The sequence below is a fragment of the Anser cygnoides genome, chromosome W (genome assembly GCF_040182565.1).
Source record: "Anser cygnoides isolate HZ-2024a breed goose chromosome W, Taihu_goose_T2T_genome, whole genome shotgun sequence".
NCBI lineage: Eukaryota > Metazoa > Chordata > Aves > Anseriformes > Anatidae > Anser > Anser cygnoides.
In genome coordinates, this window is record NC_089911.1 from 15,366,486 (window position 1) to 15,385,361 (window position 18,876).

The following is an 18,876-nucleotide window of genomic DNA, read 5'->3' on the forward strand; positions in this document are numbered from 1 at the left end:
GAGTTAATATGTGGATATACGAGAGACGTAAGAGAATTATGGACATCCAGAAATTCCATGCAAATGTCCAAAGCACTCAAGCTCTCCTCCTGGTAAAACATGTGAACTGTGCACCCAACTATGCCTTCATTTTTTAAGCAACAGTAACTTGGTGTAGGTGGTTTGGCTTCATGGGACCACGTTCCTTCCTTTCCACCAGCATTACTTCTCTGTCTGCATGCACTGGAAGAAAGCTTTCAGTTACACTGTCACAGTAACTATTGGTTTTGGTAGAAAGACATAAAGAGAAAATTAGAGTTGCTCCACTTTTGCACAGCTGCAAAATGGTGCTAGGTAGATAGCTAGTATTGTTGTATTTCTTACAATATTTTTTAATGTCTTATTTTTATTGTGCTTTACAAATATGAAAACTTTTGATTGGTGCTGGCATTGAGATTTGTCCCATTGTACAGAAACAAATTTTTCTTAAAACTCAAAATGATAAAGGAAGTAAGGAAACAAAAGGTATGTGAACGCAGTGTTAATGAAATGACTGCAAGTTGGACTTAAATACAGCTGCGTATTTGCAATGGCAGGAACTGGAATTTTTACATTAAGGATACAGGAAATACTGTCCATTTAGAATGACTTGCCTGGTGAAGACTATGACCCACAGTGCAAAATACCCACATATACACAATTTTGAACACTTTGTTTTGCATAGGCTATGTAACCAGATGGTATTCATTGGGATAACCTCACTGTGTGCAACAACAGAAGGTTGCTTTGCACAAGCAGAGGATCTTTCCTTCTGTATTTATATATCCGTAACTACTCTGTATCTGAAACAGATGTATATCCTTGTCTTTTATCAATATTTAGGTCAATACCTTAACTGTTACTCCAGAACTCTAATAAAATGTAGCATATATACATTTGGTTATAATTTGCAGTATTTCAGAGAACACTGCAAATAGAAATCTTCATCCAAACCACCTGAAAGATCAAGTTGCATACTGAATTTGTTCACTTTTAAAGGCCCAGGTTCACAAAAAGAGTTTTCATTGTGCTATTCTCTAAGCACTCCTACGTTTTACTTATCAACACTCCAAGTATGAAATTTTATAACATGCTATTCCATTAATTATTGTAATTCAAATATTTAAGCAGCATATAAAACACGTACAAGTGCTGCTTTGTTATTAAACTGCCTTTCCTACTGTATTGTCCTATTTCTTCCCACTACACGCACCACAGGTCAAATAACATTGTAGGTTTAAGATGTTGATATTGCATATCACAATTAATGTCAGATGACTTTGCAATTTGAGGTTTCAAGATTCTTATTTATTCTCAGCCACACACATGGCTGTTTCTATTCATTTGCAGGTATGTAATCTAATTTTAGTGTTGTCTCACTTGTAGTGGGATGTGTGTAACCCTCCAATAACATATGGTTCATATCCTCTACTCCCTCCTGTACCACCTAATGTTTTCAAGATTGTGCTACAAGGGAAACTATTAATATCTACGGGAGAAGAATTAGAGTTACAATAAAATTGTAACATATTTTGAAGGAGTAGTAGCACTGCTGGCTTACACTAAGTAACATAAATTCATAATGCCTATGAGGTCTCTGAATGTGTAGAGCTTATAAATTTTTAAAATCGAAGACAGATGGGCTAGCTTGTCATATTTTGAATATTTTGCAAAAGCTGTGCTTACATCCAAAACACACTGTATATTTTGCAGCAAGGATGATGGGGGAACCTAAAAGGATTTTGGTAGCTCTTGACTGGCACCTGAACTGTCAGATCTCTGAACCAGCCCTTGTGCAGAGATGGGCCAAGTCTCATCAGCAGTCATTTTTTATCAGTGTATTAATACATCCCCTGTAATGTCACACGTTTGTATATGCTTTTGGTTCACCCTGCTGGACCATCTCTCCAGGACAATGATATGCCCTGGGCAGAGGCTCAAGGTGAGGACCCCACCAGCGGGGCAGTGCCTGGATGTCTCTTATTGCCCCAGCAGAAACATGAGCTTGAACACTCCTTGGGCTAGCAGAGCATGTGGCCTGGACTTCAGTGGCACCAACAGCAGCAGATGAGTATCTATGCTGGCACACACCACCATGTTCATAGCTCTCTGCACTAATTAGCTGCATGAGGGCAGCCCTGCACCCAAGCGCACACATTTCCATTGGACCAGGCCTTTTCCTGTGGACTCAAATGCCTGTCTCCACCAGACTGGGGACACTTTCCATGGGCTTCCGTGGGGGAAGGATTTTGGATGTGGCATGCAGGAAATCCCCTGTGCTGCAGGCCTCGTCTCCCTTTCTGCTGCCTTGCACAGGCATCCCTGCAGCCGTGTGTGCCCCGCAGTGGGGCCAGGCTGCTGGCTGGGAGCAGCACGGCGCCTGTGGCTGCTCCTTGCTCTCCTGTGGCAAAGCAGAGCAGCTTGATTTAAACCAGAAGGACTTTAAATAGACATCTAATTGGGGAAAAAAAAAAAAAAGACTTTGTTTTTGGTAAACTTCACATTGTAATGAACACATCCTTTGTGTAATTGTGTTTGTGCAGTACTGTGGCTGCTGCTATTCAGGAGGACTAACTCTGTTTGGATTGGAGAGTTCGAATATCCTGATACCTAATTGCATCATTTACTCTCTAGTACTTTGAAATCCAGACTTCCTTCCTGTGCAGAGTCAGCTGGAAGCTTATTTGCCTTATGACTCTCAATGTAGTTTGAAAGGAGGGAAAACTGGGAAAAAAAAAAGAAAAAAAAAAAAAGAAGGAGACTTGGGTTAGCTCCAAGACTATTTCATTTCAACTTCCTACCAGTAACCATAATGCTCTCTAGGGGAAGTTGCACAAGATTACTAGGAAGGAAAAAAGAAGGGCTTGTGGCTGCTGCACGAGTCTGAGAGCTAGGCAGCTTTGCAATAGATTTCTAGTGTGAATGGGTGCAAATCTTTTAAGTCTCACTGCCTCGCTCTGCCTGATATCCTGATCAAGAAGGAAGATATTGGTGCTGAGTTTAATGTCATGAATCTGACACTGACCTCAGAATTAGATTCCTGGTTTTGCTGAAAAATCCACATTATGGAAGCTGTAACACAGCAGTACTTGAACAGCCTTTCATTAATGTACCACAAGGCCTGAGCCCCACTGGGGGTGAAGCACAGCCAAACCTTTGATTTAGAGATGGTCTCAAGTCAAAGCCTCAGATCCAGACAGCTCTCCTTTAAATTTTTATAATGCTCAAACCTCCTACTTTGCAAATCCCTTCTAATTTTAAAGCCCTATTCAGAGCAGAGCAGGAATTGCCCAGGAACTAAAAGGATGAAGCACTTCAATGGATGAATAGTCACTGCAATTGGCTAGGGAGAAAGACTCACAGACGACACATAACGTGTGATGTCTGAGGCTCACTTTTTAGATCATATTTTTAGGGTGTTAGGCTTAAAAAATATGCTGCTTTGTGGCACCCATTTTGTTGTGGGAGGCAGCCAGAGAGGAGCAAATTTATTAAAATTTATTGACATTAGTCCTCTGGGACTGATGCTGAATCTATTCTGTTTCTACTGAGTAGGAACAAAGCCAAAGATATCAGAAATTTTTTCTACTACTTGACTGAAAGGCTTGGCTGTCAGAAGAGAAAATATTCATGTTAGCAGGAAAGGAAAACCCACTTCCTCAAATTTCTTACCCAAACCTCAGCTCTGAAAGAACCTGAACTCTGGGAACTAGTACTCCTATCTATTCCTATGAAGTGTTAGTAGGACGTAGTACTCGAAGCAGCTCTTGTTACCACAAATGATATTTTTCCTGCCTGTGTTATGCACAGGACAGCATTTGCAGGTTTGTGTTACAGTCTGTTAGTAGCAGATCATACTTTCTTTCCTTCTCCTAGATAATAGCTAACATCACCACCTCATCTCTGTGCTGAAGGCAACACTCCCAGTGCCGATCCTCCCTCACAAATACACCCTGGGAACATTTTCAGATGTCTTCTAGACTCACATTACACAACATTGTTCAACTTTCTCAGACATGACTCTGGATCCTCAAAGATCGACAGCTATCTCCCACTGAGATCATTTGAAGGCCTGGGAGGAGAAGGAGAGAGGGGTATAGAAAGGAAAAAAGGAATCCAATCTTGGTTCTAATAATAGGTTTATAAAGCAAAATCATATGCTTATATTCCCAAACTAGTCTGAGATAAATGGTCTGTATACTTCACAGATGAATGTTTAGTTTAGTATTTTTTCTGTTTTTTTTTTTTTTTTGTATTTTTTTTGCTTTGTTTTGTTTTGTTTTCTGCAAACCCTATGATCTGTCAAGCTGTTTGATTCTTTGATTCATGTTGTGGTGGTTCAATGTGATGCTAGGTTTACGTTTTGATCCGCTTTCCCATCTATCCATTGGAGTATACCCAAGTGTGTACATACATTTTGGGGCAGCCCCACTCCTCTCAGGCCCTTTGCTGGTGACATGGGATTCTTTGACTTTTTGTTATCTAACCTTATGATTATTTTGCTGCATTCTGTCTCCCAGATTTATAGGAGGGAAAACTTGTCAGGTCCCTTTACAACAATTTGGTAAAAGGTTTTCATTTTCCTTTTTTTTTCCTTTTTTCTTTTAAAGGGAAATAAATAAATAAAATGAAAAAAAAATCCATTCCATTTATATTTTCTGTAAAAGTCCTTGCCTCGGTGAAGCAAAGGCTGTGATCCCCTTGTTCCTCCATTTTCATTGCATTTGTCTTCAAGCTTTTCCACAAGTCCCACAGCAGCGTGATTTGAAATGGGTGAGCTGGCAAAGTTTGAGTTGCTTCACTTTCTCGCAGTACCTTGTGGTGTCTCTGCACTCCACTGCCAAAGGAGAAACGAAAAGGAGAAATGGTGATGAGGCAATGAAAGAAGGACTTTTTAACTGAGAACATTTCATAGTGTGGCCAAGAGGGAACCAAAACAGCTTTGTACTGGGAGGCCTCACAGTGAGCATGACCTTGACTTGCTGCAGATGCTGAGTGGGGACTTCATGCAGCCAAAGGCTCAAAGGAGAACACGGTGGGCAGCCATTGCTTTCAGAGCATGAGGAGAGCTTTTGGGAGAGCTTTTGAAACTTCTCCAGCACTCCTGTGTCATCTACTGGCATTCTAGGGAAGCTCTAGAGTTTCCTAACAGCTGTTACACCGAAGATGAAGTAGTAAATTAAACTGGAAACTTCTTTAACAGAGTAACTCAAAGGTACTTTGTCCAATCTCATGCATTTCAAAAGAGTGTGTGGGAATGCCTCCACAGCTGACCAGATGTTGTGTTGTGCTTTTCACGTGTGCCAAAGAACACAGCCCAGGGTGGAGATGTTTAGATACTTTAACCTACATTTCAAGTTCCCTAGGACTTTGGTCCCTAGTATCATTCAGACAGGTTTTGAGGCCTGCAGCCTCCTGCTTTTGAGTTGCAGGTTGGAAAACTGTCCAGTATCTCAGCCAGACCTTGTGTGCATTTTTTTATCTGATGGAGTCCCATTTTCCATATTAAGGCTGGAAAAAGGGATCATCACAGGGCAGTTATACAGCTCACTGCAATAACATCTGTGTTTTTCTTCATGTCTGTACCACTAATGGACAGTTGGGCCATTTTACATGGTTAGCAAGGGGATACAACGCAAGTCAACCCCACTGGACACCACTGCCAGCAAACTGCAATGGGCACCTTGTCCCCCATGCTGGGAAGCTGAGCTTTGGACACTGCATTTTGCATCTGTTCAGGCTGGAGGATCCCCAGGAAGCCCAGCTGTGATGCCCAGCACCACAGTTCTGGGAGATGGCTCCATATGGAGGACCCAAAGGCCTCCTCCTACCTCCTCCATCCCACTCCTCCCCTCTGCTCAGGAACGTACTGTTCTCACAGGGCGTGATGTTGCATCGCTGCCAGTTGGCTGGCCGTGGTCTCCAGGAGCAGTAGTGCTCCAGCACAGGCTTGTTGGTGCGAATGTGCACGCAGTCCACGCGCCGGGACTGGAAGCCGTAGTTTCCGCAGGTAGCTGTACACATGGTCCACAGGCTGACCCTCCAGTGCACGCCGCAGATGTCAGTCCAGCAGTTCTGAGTGCTCAAAGGCCTACGAGCAGAAGGGAAAAGGGGCCCTGTCACTCACTGTGCTGCACGAGAAGCAAGTGAGTGCCACTCTGGGCAGCATGCACGCTCTGGGGACTGCAAGCCTTGCATGTTCCAAATATAATTTGTTCAGAGCACGGTTTGGAACAAGTCTTCGCTTGGGGCAAGCACAGGTAAGCCTCATGCACTGAAAGGCAATCTTGTAACTACACTCAGGGACCAGACCCTCAAGTGTTGCCAGCTGGTATAGCACAACTGGAGTTAAATGACCATTTAAACTATTTGAGGGTTTGGCCTAAATACCACTTGCCATTAAATGCCAAACCAGAGCTCCACCGAAAAGATGTAATGAAAGAAGTGGCAGCCAGTAAAACTCATCAGAGGTTTGTTACTTGCTGATGTCTGTAACCAGTGGGAAACAAAAACAGTTCTTAGAAACCCTCCTTTTCCCTTTAACCCTGTCTCAGAAGGGAAGAAGATTATAGAAGAACACTTGGTTCTCTTCTTTTCATCACAAGGACAATTAAAATACATGTTGTGGTGCCAAAGAGCCTCTAATAGTAATTTTCAGCCATAGTTAGGCTTGATTTACATGGTTAAATGTTATGGAAAATAAATATGTTTTTATAATGTCAATAGTGGAGCTTATCTGTAGGAAAAAAAAAGCTGTGGAGTCCGTTCTATCCAATGAGCATTTATGTCTAATTGAGAGATAAGGAGAATGGCAGCTTTGGGAGTTCTTTCATTACCAGCAGAACCGAGGTAACAGGTCTAGGAAGAGATAGCATGGCCTTTCAGTCAGGATTTGGCATGTCTAGAAGGCTGTTCAGTTGTTAGATAGCTCTCTCTCCCCCCCCCCCCCCCCCCCCCCAAATGAATCAATACTGAAGTCTGGGCTTAAGCCTGCTGAGATTTATGCCACATAATTAAACAGGTTGTACCATGACCTTTTTGTTACCTATAGAAAACACAAAAAATGTCAGTTAAATCACTAGTCCATTCAAAATCTATGCAAAAGACAGTGGTTTCAGTTGTAAGAGACTCCTCTCCTACCTTGGTAAGGCACTGCATTGATCAGATGACACAGAAGTCCCATCTTTGGTCTGGCAAAGTATCTGTCTGTGTTGTACAGCCAGTTGTGGTCCAATGCAAGGCCCATTACACTGTAAACACAGAGAAACACTTAATGGAAGTAAAAGGCAATGTTCCCCTTTTATAAGACTGCTGGTGAAATAAAGTGCATACTGCCATGCAGTGACTGTGAAGCTTGCAAGCACTTCCTGCAGCTCTGCACACTTTGGAGGCTGAGCACGCAGTCATCTTTTGTCCAGCAGTATTAAAACTGTATTTCTGTATCTGCTCTGTAGATTTATTACCCTCTCCTCTTCAATAGTTCACTCTTAAATACATCTGTTAGGGCAAATAAAATACTCTCACATCGTTAGCCAAGATCCTATGATCCGTACAGGAAATCTCAATACATTCATTTCACTGTGCATTTTGCAGCTTGAACTATCACAATTTATGGGAAAATTGTTAATAACCAGGAACATAATGGACCAAGGACATATTCTACTACAAATAACAATTTAAAAGCATTGCAGAACAAGAAATGAAAGCTGCAAGCATGACAAACACAGCAGATCTGCAAGTTTGGTCCAAAAAGGAAGTTATCCTAACCAATTCAAGTGTCTCAGCTGCACATTTGCTGTTTAACTCTTATAATCCTCTCCTTTGATTAAACTGCAATTAGATATTGATATGTAGCATGTGTTTGTGTTCTTTTAGAATTAAATCAAATGTTAGGAAGCAGATTGTTTACTAAGTATCTGGAAATTATATTCCAGAACAGACTGGGGGTTTGTTAATGTGAAGAGGGACGAAGTTTTGGCAGGAGAGGGCTGCTCTCTCTTCCACACTTCTATCCTCCTCCACTGCTACTAGAAGCTCCATTTCACACTACCACGCGCTCCTCACATAATGCTCACTTCCTGCTTCTGTTTCTTCCCCCCCTGATAATTGGAAGAGAGAAGAAAATGACTGTGCTGTTTCCCATGCTCTCAGTCAAGCCCCTTGTTGAGCAAGGTGGGTGGAAATGTCATTCATTGGAGTGTGTGGAGCACTTCTGCGTTACCTGTAGGACTGGCAGTCCTCATCAGCAGCAAGCTTCAGTGACTGCTTTCAAAACATTATGTGATACATAGCACAGGTCAAATAGCCCACAAAATGCCACTAATATTAAATGGGAGGTGGAAGGGAAAGAAAAGGAATTAGTTCTGGAGGCACAGAGAGGGTAAGTCATCTGTTTTTCTCTGTTCTTTGGGAAAGTTAGTCACTGCACCTAGGCAATGTGGACCTGATGGCCTCTTCAGAGTATCCCATGATACTACTCAGACAGTCATTGAGCCACAGAGCCACTGAGCCAGTGGTACATTCCTAACTGTAATCAGATAGCAAATAGTCTTCTGGCTTAGAGACTGAGCTGTATAGACCCATGTGGGACATCATTTTTTTAAGTAGGAGAAATACTATATTATAATGCACGGAGGTCAGGTGCAACAAATGAATTCAGATCTCTGATCATCTCGGCTGAGTATGATGTCATGGGGAACTGGATAAACCATAATGATCTAAAAGCAAGAATGAGGTAATTTTTTTTTTGAAAGGATAATCCAGTCCTTACCTGGAATTCCACAGGGACTGAAAATTGGACAGTTTGTTTCCTTCATAAAGAAAGATATTTCCTTGCTTACTCATAAATGTAATACAATTACTCACTCCTCTTTCATGAGGGAAATTTCCAAAATACACAAGAGTTTAATGAAGATGTTTTCAACTAGTGAACAAAAATAAGTTCTAGTCTATGAAGATTTTTTTTCTAACATCATAAGAAAACTGATGAGGCATGCTGTATTGTGCATGATACTCTAAGCAAATACAGAATGCATGTGGTTATAAATAACAAACTACTATGTTACATTAACCTCTAACACAATGAGATAGCATTTGTCATTGTTTTTAAACTGGCTTACCACACGCTGATTAGAAAAGGATGCAACGTATTTCATAGTAGTTGACTATGTCAAGACTGGTAGTTAATACTCTAGTAACTTTGTTAACCTCTTCTGGCATTGTAAGAAGCCTCACTTCCTTATCTTTTATTTTTTCCTTTCAAAATGTTTATTCCACCAAAAGTGATGTTAAAGCATTAGTATCTGCTTTAACTTTTAGAAAAATTGTCTTCCGTAATTTTAACTCTCTTGTTCATCCTGGTATGGTATACCCCTACATGAGAGTCACCACTCTGTAGATCTTTGGACTTAAAAGTTTCAAGTTTCTACCCCTAAGTCTGGACTGTCGTGGATTCATCAGCCTTCACATATGTCTCAGTCATGCTGGAGTGGAGAGAAAAGGGAGGATAGTAATGACTGGTCCTAGGTTATAATTGAATGTGTATTGGCGAGTATCTTTTCAGGAAATCTCAGCTCACAGAAAAAAAAAAAAGACAAAGCAAACTCTTCTCTGGATTCCCACGATAAGGGGATTTAACTCCAAATACTTGGAACATTTGGTATTTATGGAAAGAAACTTTTTAACAGCTGATCATTGTATGAAGCTGTAAGGAGAGAATTTGAAGATCTGAAAAACAGCATGAAGTAATCTGAAAATGCTTGTAGCCTCCTATTCTGCATTTCATTGTGAAGCTAATCAAGAAGACTCATACTTTATGAGGTTCTCAGGCAACATCAGAAACATTTTAAAACTGTGTTCTTGTACAAAACCCACCAAACCTACCATGACCATCAGTCCTGACTCCTGACAACCAAAACTGAGACACACTCCATGGGTGGTAAGGGCAATTGTAGACTCAGAGAATGCTATTTCCCAGACTTGTAACCTGTCATTATAATGAAGATCTGCAGATATTTCTACTGGGGACAAAAGAGGGGTCTGCAGTGGAAGTCCTGTTCACAAGCAGTTCTTCTGGGGACTGCAGGAAGCTACAGAAACCCAAGCATGCAGTGCATCAAATCTGGAGTTCAAAGAGCTGAGCAAATTAGTAGCCTTCTCAAAAGCCTGCAGACCATAGCCTCTCATCTTCTGTCAGCTCTCCCCAGCCCACACTATGAGGCTGTTTTCAGACTGCTGGCATGCTTCTTACCTGGCCCCAGGATGAGGCCACCCACTCGACACAGGGTTGCCTGTTACAGTTCTGAGTGTCCACGGGGCGCTTGGACACCTGGACACAAGCCTCGTTCGACATTGGGACAGAGCTGCCTTTTGCTGTCAGCCACTGACATGTCACTCGCCGCATCTGGATGCCTCCACCGCAGCTCCGTGTGCATGGAGACCATGATGTTACCATCCATCTGTCAGAGAAAGGCAAGGAAGTCAGGGAGCACATACGTGCTGTGAGCGTGCTGCCTGCGGTATCATCAGTGCCAACCAGAGTTTACGTGTTGGCCCAAAGAATGGCTTGGTTCATTTGGGCCACGACCCTGGAAAGTGCTGAGTGCCTCAGCCTCCTATAGTAGTCACTGAAAACTGCTCATAGGATGGAAGCCGGGAAAAGATTATATTTTTTATTTAAGTATCTCTCTGACAGTTCTTTGGGCCCAGAATTCATATTAGTTTTGCCCTTAAGGTTGTTTTTAAAAGCCTAGTAAATATTGCTAGCCCAGTCACAGGGGTTGGACATGGTTGCTCTCACACCACTATGCCACAGGAGCCTTAATCACAGGCAACAATAACAGCCCCAGCAGTGGGTCACAGGGCTTGATCACAGGTTACAGTCACAGGCTGCAGCCAATTTTCACTCCTCAGCAGAGAAAACTGTCCTCATAAAGCTAATAGAGTAGCTCTCAGGGCACTTCGAACTTGCTGCTGACAGAGGAACCAAGAATCTGCTGGTGCGTGTCAGGCCCTGCCTGCTCTGTTACCTCCCTGACAGCTGGGGTAATATAGTAAAGCCTGATGGTTGCTCAGGGATGGAGCTTGTAAATGGACAGCACAGGGACAAAGAACATATTTTTTCTTTCCTCTTGAGCTTGGACTGTGCATTTAACTGCTGAGGGTCTAATCCCGTATGTGCTGGGATTTAAAACATCCAGTATAACTAATAAAAGACCTGTAACAACAAAAAATAATTGTCCAGGTCCAAACTCTTACCAAGATGGACAGTACATTTTGCCTATTTAAGGCTGATTAGGTGAAACACTCATACAGTTGGATTTGGGAAGAAGATACTGGTAGGAACAGGAAGGACACAATTGATTATTAGTTTCCTGAAGAGATTTATGGTTGTCAGCAGTTTGCTTCATTAAGTTTCAGGATACACAGCAGGAGCTGTGTGATATTGGGGGGAAAATAGTGCCTATCTCATCCCTCAATGGCAGTGTTTCTGGTTACTTTGCAAAATAGGCAATAGGTGTTCTTGAGCCCCATGGAGAGGCATCCGTTACTGCTCCTCAGTTTCTGCAGGTGATTAATTCCTGAGGTCATAGAAACAAGTATGTGAACAGACACACTCCTGACAAAAACACACAACTACTTTTTTTTTTTTTTTCTTGCAGTTTGGTGAGGTTGAAACTGAAGTTTTTCCCATCCCTCCCTCATAAAGCTCTGCCCTGCATTTCAATCAACTTTTATTTCCAAGCATACATCTCAACAGGAGCTGGCGGGACTCATAGAGAGCGCTTTAAACTAGGTAAGAAGGGGGACGGGGCTCAAACAAGGCTTGTTGGAGCTGTGCCGGGGGAAACAATGGCTAGGCCGGGGAAGAAGGCGATGGCCCAGCTGAAGTGCATCTACACTAATGCACGCAGCATGGGTAACAAACAGGAGGAGCTGGAAGCCATTGTGCAGCAGGCAGGCTACGACTTGGTTGCCATCACGGAGACGTGGTGGGACCGCTCCCACGACTGGAGTGCTGCAATGCCTGGCTATCGGCTCTTCAGGAGGGACAGGCAGCACAGAGGGGGTGGTGGCGTGGCTCTCTACATTAGAGAATCTTTTGATGTTGTGGAACTCCAGGCTGGGAATGATAAGGTTGAATCCCTGTGGGTTAGGATCCGCGGGAAGGCCGGCAAGGCTAGCTTCCTGGTCGGGGTCTGTTATAGACCGCCGAACCAGGATGAGGAGACGGATGAGGAGTTTTATAGGCAACTGACAGAAGTTGCAAAATCGTCGGCGCTTGTCCTCGTGGGGGACTTCAACTTCCCGGACATATCCTGGAAACACAACACGGCACAGAGAAAGCAGTCTAGGAGGTTTCTGGAGAGCGTGGGAGATAGCTTCCTGACGCAGCTGGTCAGTGAACCTACCAGGGGTGGTGCCCCGCTAGACCTTCTCTTCACAAACAGAGAAGGACTGGTGGGAGATGTGGTGGTCGGAAACTGTCTTGGGCAGAGTGACCACGAAATGGTAGAGTTCTCTATTCTTGGCGAGGCCAGGAAGGGGACCAGTAAAACTGCTGTATTGGACTTCCGGAGGGCTGACTTTGAGCTGCTCAGGACGCTGGTTGGCCGAGTCCCTTGGGAGGCGGTTCTGAAGGGCAGAGGAGTCCAGGAAGGCTGGGCGCTCCTCAAGAAGGAAATCGTGATGGCACAGGAGCGGTCCGTCCCCACGTGTCCAAAGACGAGCCGGCGTGGAAGAAGACCGGCCTGGCTCAACAGAGAGTTGCGGCTTGTGCTTAGCAGAAAAAAGAGGGTTTATAATCTTTGGAAAAAAGGGCGGGCCACTGAGGAGGACTACAAGGATGTAGCGAGGCTGTGCAGGGAGAAAATTAGAAAGGCCAAAGCTCATCTGGAGCTCAACCTGGCTACTGCCGTTAAAGACAACAAAAAATCCTTTTACAAATATATCAACGCGAAACGGAGGACTAAGGAGAATCTCCATCCTTTACTGGATGTGAGGGGAAACCTAGTTACTAAGGATGAGGAAAAGGCTGAGGTGCTTAATGCCGCCTTTGCCTCAGTCTTTAGCGGCAATACCGGTTGTTCTCTGGATACCCAGTGCCTTGAGCTGGTGGAAGGGGATGGGGAGCAGGATGTGGCCTTCGCTATCCGTGAGGAAATGGTTGGCGACCTGCTACGGAGCTTGGATGTGCGCAAGTCGATGGGGCCGGATGGGATGCACCCGAGGGTACTGAAAGAACTGGCGGAGGAGCTGGCCGAGCCGCTTTCCATCATTTATCGGCAGTCCTGGCTATCGGGGGAGGTCCCAGTTGACTGGCGGCTAGCCAATGTGACGCCCATCTATAAGAAGGGCCGCAGGGCAGACCCGGGGAACTATAGGCCTGTCAGTTTGACCTCAGTGCCAGGAAAGCTCATGGAGCAGATTATCTTGAGGGTCATCACGCGGCACTTGCAGGGCAAGCAGGCGATCAGGCCCAGTCAGCATGGGTTTATGAAAGGCAGGTCCTGCTTGACGAACCTGATCTCCTTCTATGACCAAGTGACGCGCTTGGTGGATGAGGGAAAGGCTGTGGATGTGGTTTACCTTGACCTCAGTAAGGCTTTTGACACAGTTCCCCACAACATTCTCCTCAAGAAACTGGCTGCTCGGGGCTTGGACTGGCGTACGCTTCGCTGGGTTAGAAACTGGCTGGATAGCCGGGCCCAGAGAGTTGTGGTGAATGGAGTCAAATCTGGTTGGAGGCCGGTCACTAGTGGTGTCCCCCAGGGCTCGGTACTGGGGCCGGTCCTCTTTAATATCTTTATCGATGATCTGGATGAGGGCGTCCAGTGCACCCTCAGTAAGTTTGCAGATGACACCAAGCTAAGTGCGTGTGTCGATCTGCTCGAGGGCAGGAAGGCTCTGCAGGAGGATCTGGATAGGCTGGAGCGATGGGCTGAGGCCAACTGTATGAAGTTCAACAAGGCCAAGTGCCGGGTCCTGCACCTGGGGCGCAACAACCCCAAGCAGAGCTACAGGCTGGGAGATGAGTGGCTGGAAAGCTGCCTGGCCGAGAGGGACCTGGGAGTATTGGTTGATAGTCGGCTGAATATGAGCCAGCAGTGTGCCCAGGTGGCCAAGAAGGCCAACAGCATCCTGGCCTGCATAAGAAGCAGTGTGGCCAGCAGGTCTAGGGAAGTGATTGTGCCCCTGTACTCGGCTCTGGTGAGGCCGCACCTCGAGTACTGTGTTCAGTTTTGGGCCCCTCGCTACAGGAAGGACATGGACGTGCTCGAGCGAGTCCAGAGAAGGGCGACCAAGCTGGTGAGGGGGTCTGGAGAACAAGTCTTACGAGGAGCGGCTGAGGGAGCTGGGCTTGTTCAGCCTGGAGAAGAGGAGGCTCAGGGGCGACCTTATCGCTCTCTACAGTTACCTTAAAGGAGGCTGTAAAGAGGTGGGGGTTGGTCTGTTCTCCTACATGCCTGGTGACAGGACGAGGGGGAATGGGCGAAAGTTGCGACAGGGGAGTTTTAGGTTGGATGTTAGGAAGTACTTCTTTACCGAAAGGGTTATTAAGCATTGGAACGGGCTGCCCAGGGAGGTGGTGGAGTCACCATCCCTGGAGGTCTTTAAAAGATGTTTAGATGTAGAGCTTAGCGATATGGTTTAGTGGAGTACTTAGTGTTAGGTCGGAGGTTGGACTCGATGATCTTGAGGTCTCTTCCAACCTAGAAATCTGTGATACTGTGATAAGGGAGTGGAGGGAATAAAAAATCCAGAAAAATACAGAAAAGCACTTACACACATCTCAGCTAAGGAGCCACTGGATTAGAGAACGGGGGCATTTTTAACATGGAGAGAGTATAACGCTAATCTGACTCTCTGGATAGACATTGGGATGTATTCTTTTTTAGACCAATGGGTGGCAAAGGAGGAAAGTGTGTTCTGCAGGGAGAAAGCAGCAGAACAAGGGAAAGACCTTAGTGTAGTCAGAAGTCTTTCAAGCTGTCATGACTCCACTGTGTTTATCAGTAACAGAAAGCAAAGGATTACAGGGGCACTTAAACTGAGACAGTCTGTAAAAGGAGGTAGACCTCTGTCTGACCCCCTTCATGCCCACAAAGTCCAATGGGATGTGCTAATTTTACAAAAGACATTTCCACTCTGTGAAGGGAATTCAGCTTTACATCTGCAGCTGCATTTCTGCCTGTTTTGGCATTCAAGCAACACAGAACTCAGATAACAAACAAAGAAACAAAACCTACTGCAAAGTAGCTGCTAAGTCTAGCTTCTTTGTCTGTTTTGCTGTTGGAATCAAGTCTTATGATGCCATGTGGAATACAAAAAACATATGACCCTGCAGTTCTTGGGTGATGAAACTCCTGTGTGTACAGAGCTGTGTACAGGATAGGCACCAAATTTACAACCAACACAGGCTGGAATTACCCAAGAAAACTCAGCCCATACAAGTGTATGAGATGAGATGGGCTATGTGTGAGGATGCTGAGAGAGCTTGCCCATGTCCCTTCAAGGCTGCTTGCTATCATTGTTGAAAGGTTATGGATACCGGGGAGGCCCCTGACAATTGGAGAAAGAGAAGCATTGCCACCATCTTCAAAAAAGGATGTAGGGATTGTTATAAATTAGTTTTGGTAGAAATCATTCCCGACACATCGTGGGTAAGGTAGATCGAATTTCAATTTATTTGAGCAATTCAGCAAGCAGCGATAAGTAAAACAGCGCTGGGCGGCCGGGGAGTCTCCTGCTCCGCCAACGGCGCACACCTAAGCCCGCCAGAGTCTTGGTTTATAGCCTAGTAGTTCCGGGTTTAGTAGCACCTCCTGGTGTCTTCTACGACTGCGCGGCCTGTTGCTAGGGGGTCTTCATCAGTCCTCTGGTGGTCGTGGGGATGAAGATCGTCGTCTTCCTCTGCGTTGGGGTCGTGACTTTGCTGCGGTATCTGTGTTCCCATGCAAGGAGGAATGCCATTTTGCCCTTATTTGGAGCTGGTTTCTATTGCAATTGTTAACTTAACAGGAAGTTCCCATACTTGTTTTTTTCCTTCAACAGGATATTGGGGGTATAAGCAGTCAACCGTTGAAACCCCCCTATCAGCAACATTTAATGAACAAACAAGGCTTTACCCATTACAGGGATGACGTATAGGGAACTCGTCAGTCTTACTGGGGTGCCTGGGAAAATCCAGAAGCTAGTCCTTGTGGTTCGTGTTTCTGCACAAAAGGAGAAGATGACTGTGAACAGTCAGCCCAGACTGATCAAAGGTAAGTCATGTCTGACATACCTGATTGAATTCTGTGATAAAATGACCAGATCTGACGACAAGGTGAGGGCCATGGAAACCATTTACTTGTCTCCATCAATAGTCTAATATCCAAGCTGCATTCTGGATGGGTTGACATGGCTTGGATGAAAAATGGGTTTGACGATGAGGCTCATAGGGTGGTGATGAATTGTTTTTACTCTGCCTGAAGGCTGTTAACAAACAGGGTCTTATGGGGCTCAGCATTTGTCCCTGTTCATGTTCTTGTTGGCTCACTTCTATCAAGCTCCCCCTGATGGCAGCTGCACCCCTGGGCATACTGAGAGTTTCCCTCAAGTTTCGTGCCCTGCCTAGGTGAAGCCCTGAGCAGCCTGGCTTGAGCTCAGCCAGCCCATGGAAGCCTGTGATTCTACTTGGCCTTGATGGGCATTATTAATGAGTCATAAAGGGAAAAGCAGAAAAGGTAGACTTCTTAGGCAGAAAAGGTAGGCTTATTGGACAAGTTTTCCTGTCATTCAAGATGTTTCTCCATCATCCAAAATGACAAGTACCAGTAAATGTCTGGAAAACACTTTTTAGCCTTGATGTACCGTATTTCTTGTGCTGTATTTTGATCAATTATGAAACAATGCTGAAAGCTGATATTCAAAAGCACTGATCTTCCAGGAAGCTTTGGCTCTGGGTTCAGATTTGAAATTTGCAGCTTAGACCTCTCTGTAACTTTGATTTACATATTATTATTATTATTATTAATCTTTTAAAAATCAGCCACCATATTGTTAATCACAAACAAAACTCAGAGAAAAACTGTACAGTGCTGGCCCTAAGACATGATGTCTTTTCAGAGTGAGTTGATGTAAGCACTAGGGCAGGCATCTTTTCTAACTAGTCAGTTACTGGGACAGCTTTGTTTCCAGGGGTCCAGATTATTACTTCTGGGGCTTCCTTTCTTCTGTTCACTTTCCAGTCATTGCTATTGTATGTGGAGAGTACTGAATTTATGCTAATAAACCACAAAGATCAATGCTTTTTCTCTAACGAGGATCTGGCCTTGAAGGGTCTGAAAATCTGCTAGTACTTAATCGGAGGTAGGAAGACAAGTACATTGAGTTCTTTTAATTTACAGTTTCAACATACAGTAAGTACTGTCTGAAGGCCCCATTTAGGGTGAAATCTTTCCTTTCATGAAGTACAGCACTGTGCTCCCCCTCCCCATGTAACGTCAGCCCCCAGTGAAGTTTATGAGTTTAAAGAACTGGTGAGGCTTGAAATGGAAATGAAAGTTCAGTTTTCTACCTCCTTGTAAAAATGCTGACTATTCCCACTGTCAGGGAAAAATTCAAAAGTACCAAGAAGCTGTGACCTTTGTTAATAAAGAGTAAGCAGTAACTTTTCCATCCATTTCTAACATAACTACTGAAGGAGTAAACACTGTCTGTACCATTTACTGTCAACATTTTCCACAAATCTTGCTACTAATTCCCAACTGTCAAAGTTAAGCACTCATAAATTCCCTTTTAGCCATGACTTTTCCCCAGACAGGCAGTGGCAAGGCTACAATGACATGCACTCCAGCACCAAAAACTTTTCAAGTACACTTTAAAAGCATATATGACATAGTAACATGGTAAGGACAAACCGTGAAGGGCAGTCTCTCCTGTTGCATGCGATGGGCTGCAGGGCTGGCTTGGGCTTCTCTTTGCAGTGGGATATGTTGACTTCAGTCCCATCCAGTAAGCACCTGAGCTGGGGCAGCTGCACCCCTTTGTGGCCACAGGAAGCAGAACAAGCCATCAGCTTGTCCACTGACCACTGGTATTCTGGCAAAAAGCATGGGAGAGACACATTAACACTTAAAAACTGTCAGCGGGAGATCCTTAGAAAAGAGACTAATTCTCTTTTGTAACAATGTCCCTCCTTCTCCCCCCCCCCCCCCTTTTTTTAAATTGTGCTCAGAAGCATCAGACATGGAAATTGAATGATGCTGTAGCACAGTTCAGTGATGCCAAATGACAGGTACGTGGGGCATCACAAATCCCTGCATTTATACCAACTTAGTTGGGTAATTCATTGAGCCTATTTGTATGTTAGCTGTCTGTAAATTAGTCAGAAACTTCAGAAGGCCATTGGGAGAATGAGACCAGCAGGTACTATGGCAAGCATGTAAGCTCCTGGTATGCAGCTAAACATGACACTGCAGAAAGCCTCACAGCTGGTATGTGTGGTACACATATCTCTAATTTAAAAGATAAGCAAGTAGTATGTGTGTGAAAATAACTACCTTCTCAAACACTTGTGAAAAAATACAAAAAAGGGAATTTTACAGTGACAAAGAAGTATGGAGCATCCTTAAAAGTAATATAAGAATGATTTCATAGGATATTAAGCTCTTCAGATTTTTTTTTCCTTAAATGATATTTTTAGTTCCCAGTGATTTCTTCCTATTATATTCAGTCAGATTATTTTTTTTTTTTTTTTGTGTCGGTTCCTGAAAAAGGTGTTAATCCTTCTGGCAATACATCCTTTATTCACTTTTCAGAAGGCTACCAATTCACTTTTTAAGGTCCCTAGATAATTCATAAAGCTTGATCAGA

At 44.2% G+C, this 18,876-nt stretch overlaps 1 pseudogene; it reads right to left on the minus strand.

The window, feature by feature from the left end:
* Window positions 1–3,438: 3,438 nt before the first annotated feature.
* The window catches only part of LOC136788610 (ADAMTS-like protein 1), a 108,547-nt pseudogene continuing 93,109 nt past the window's right edge, over window positions 3,439–18,876 (minus strand).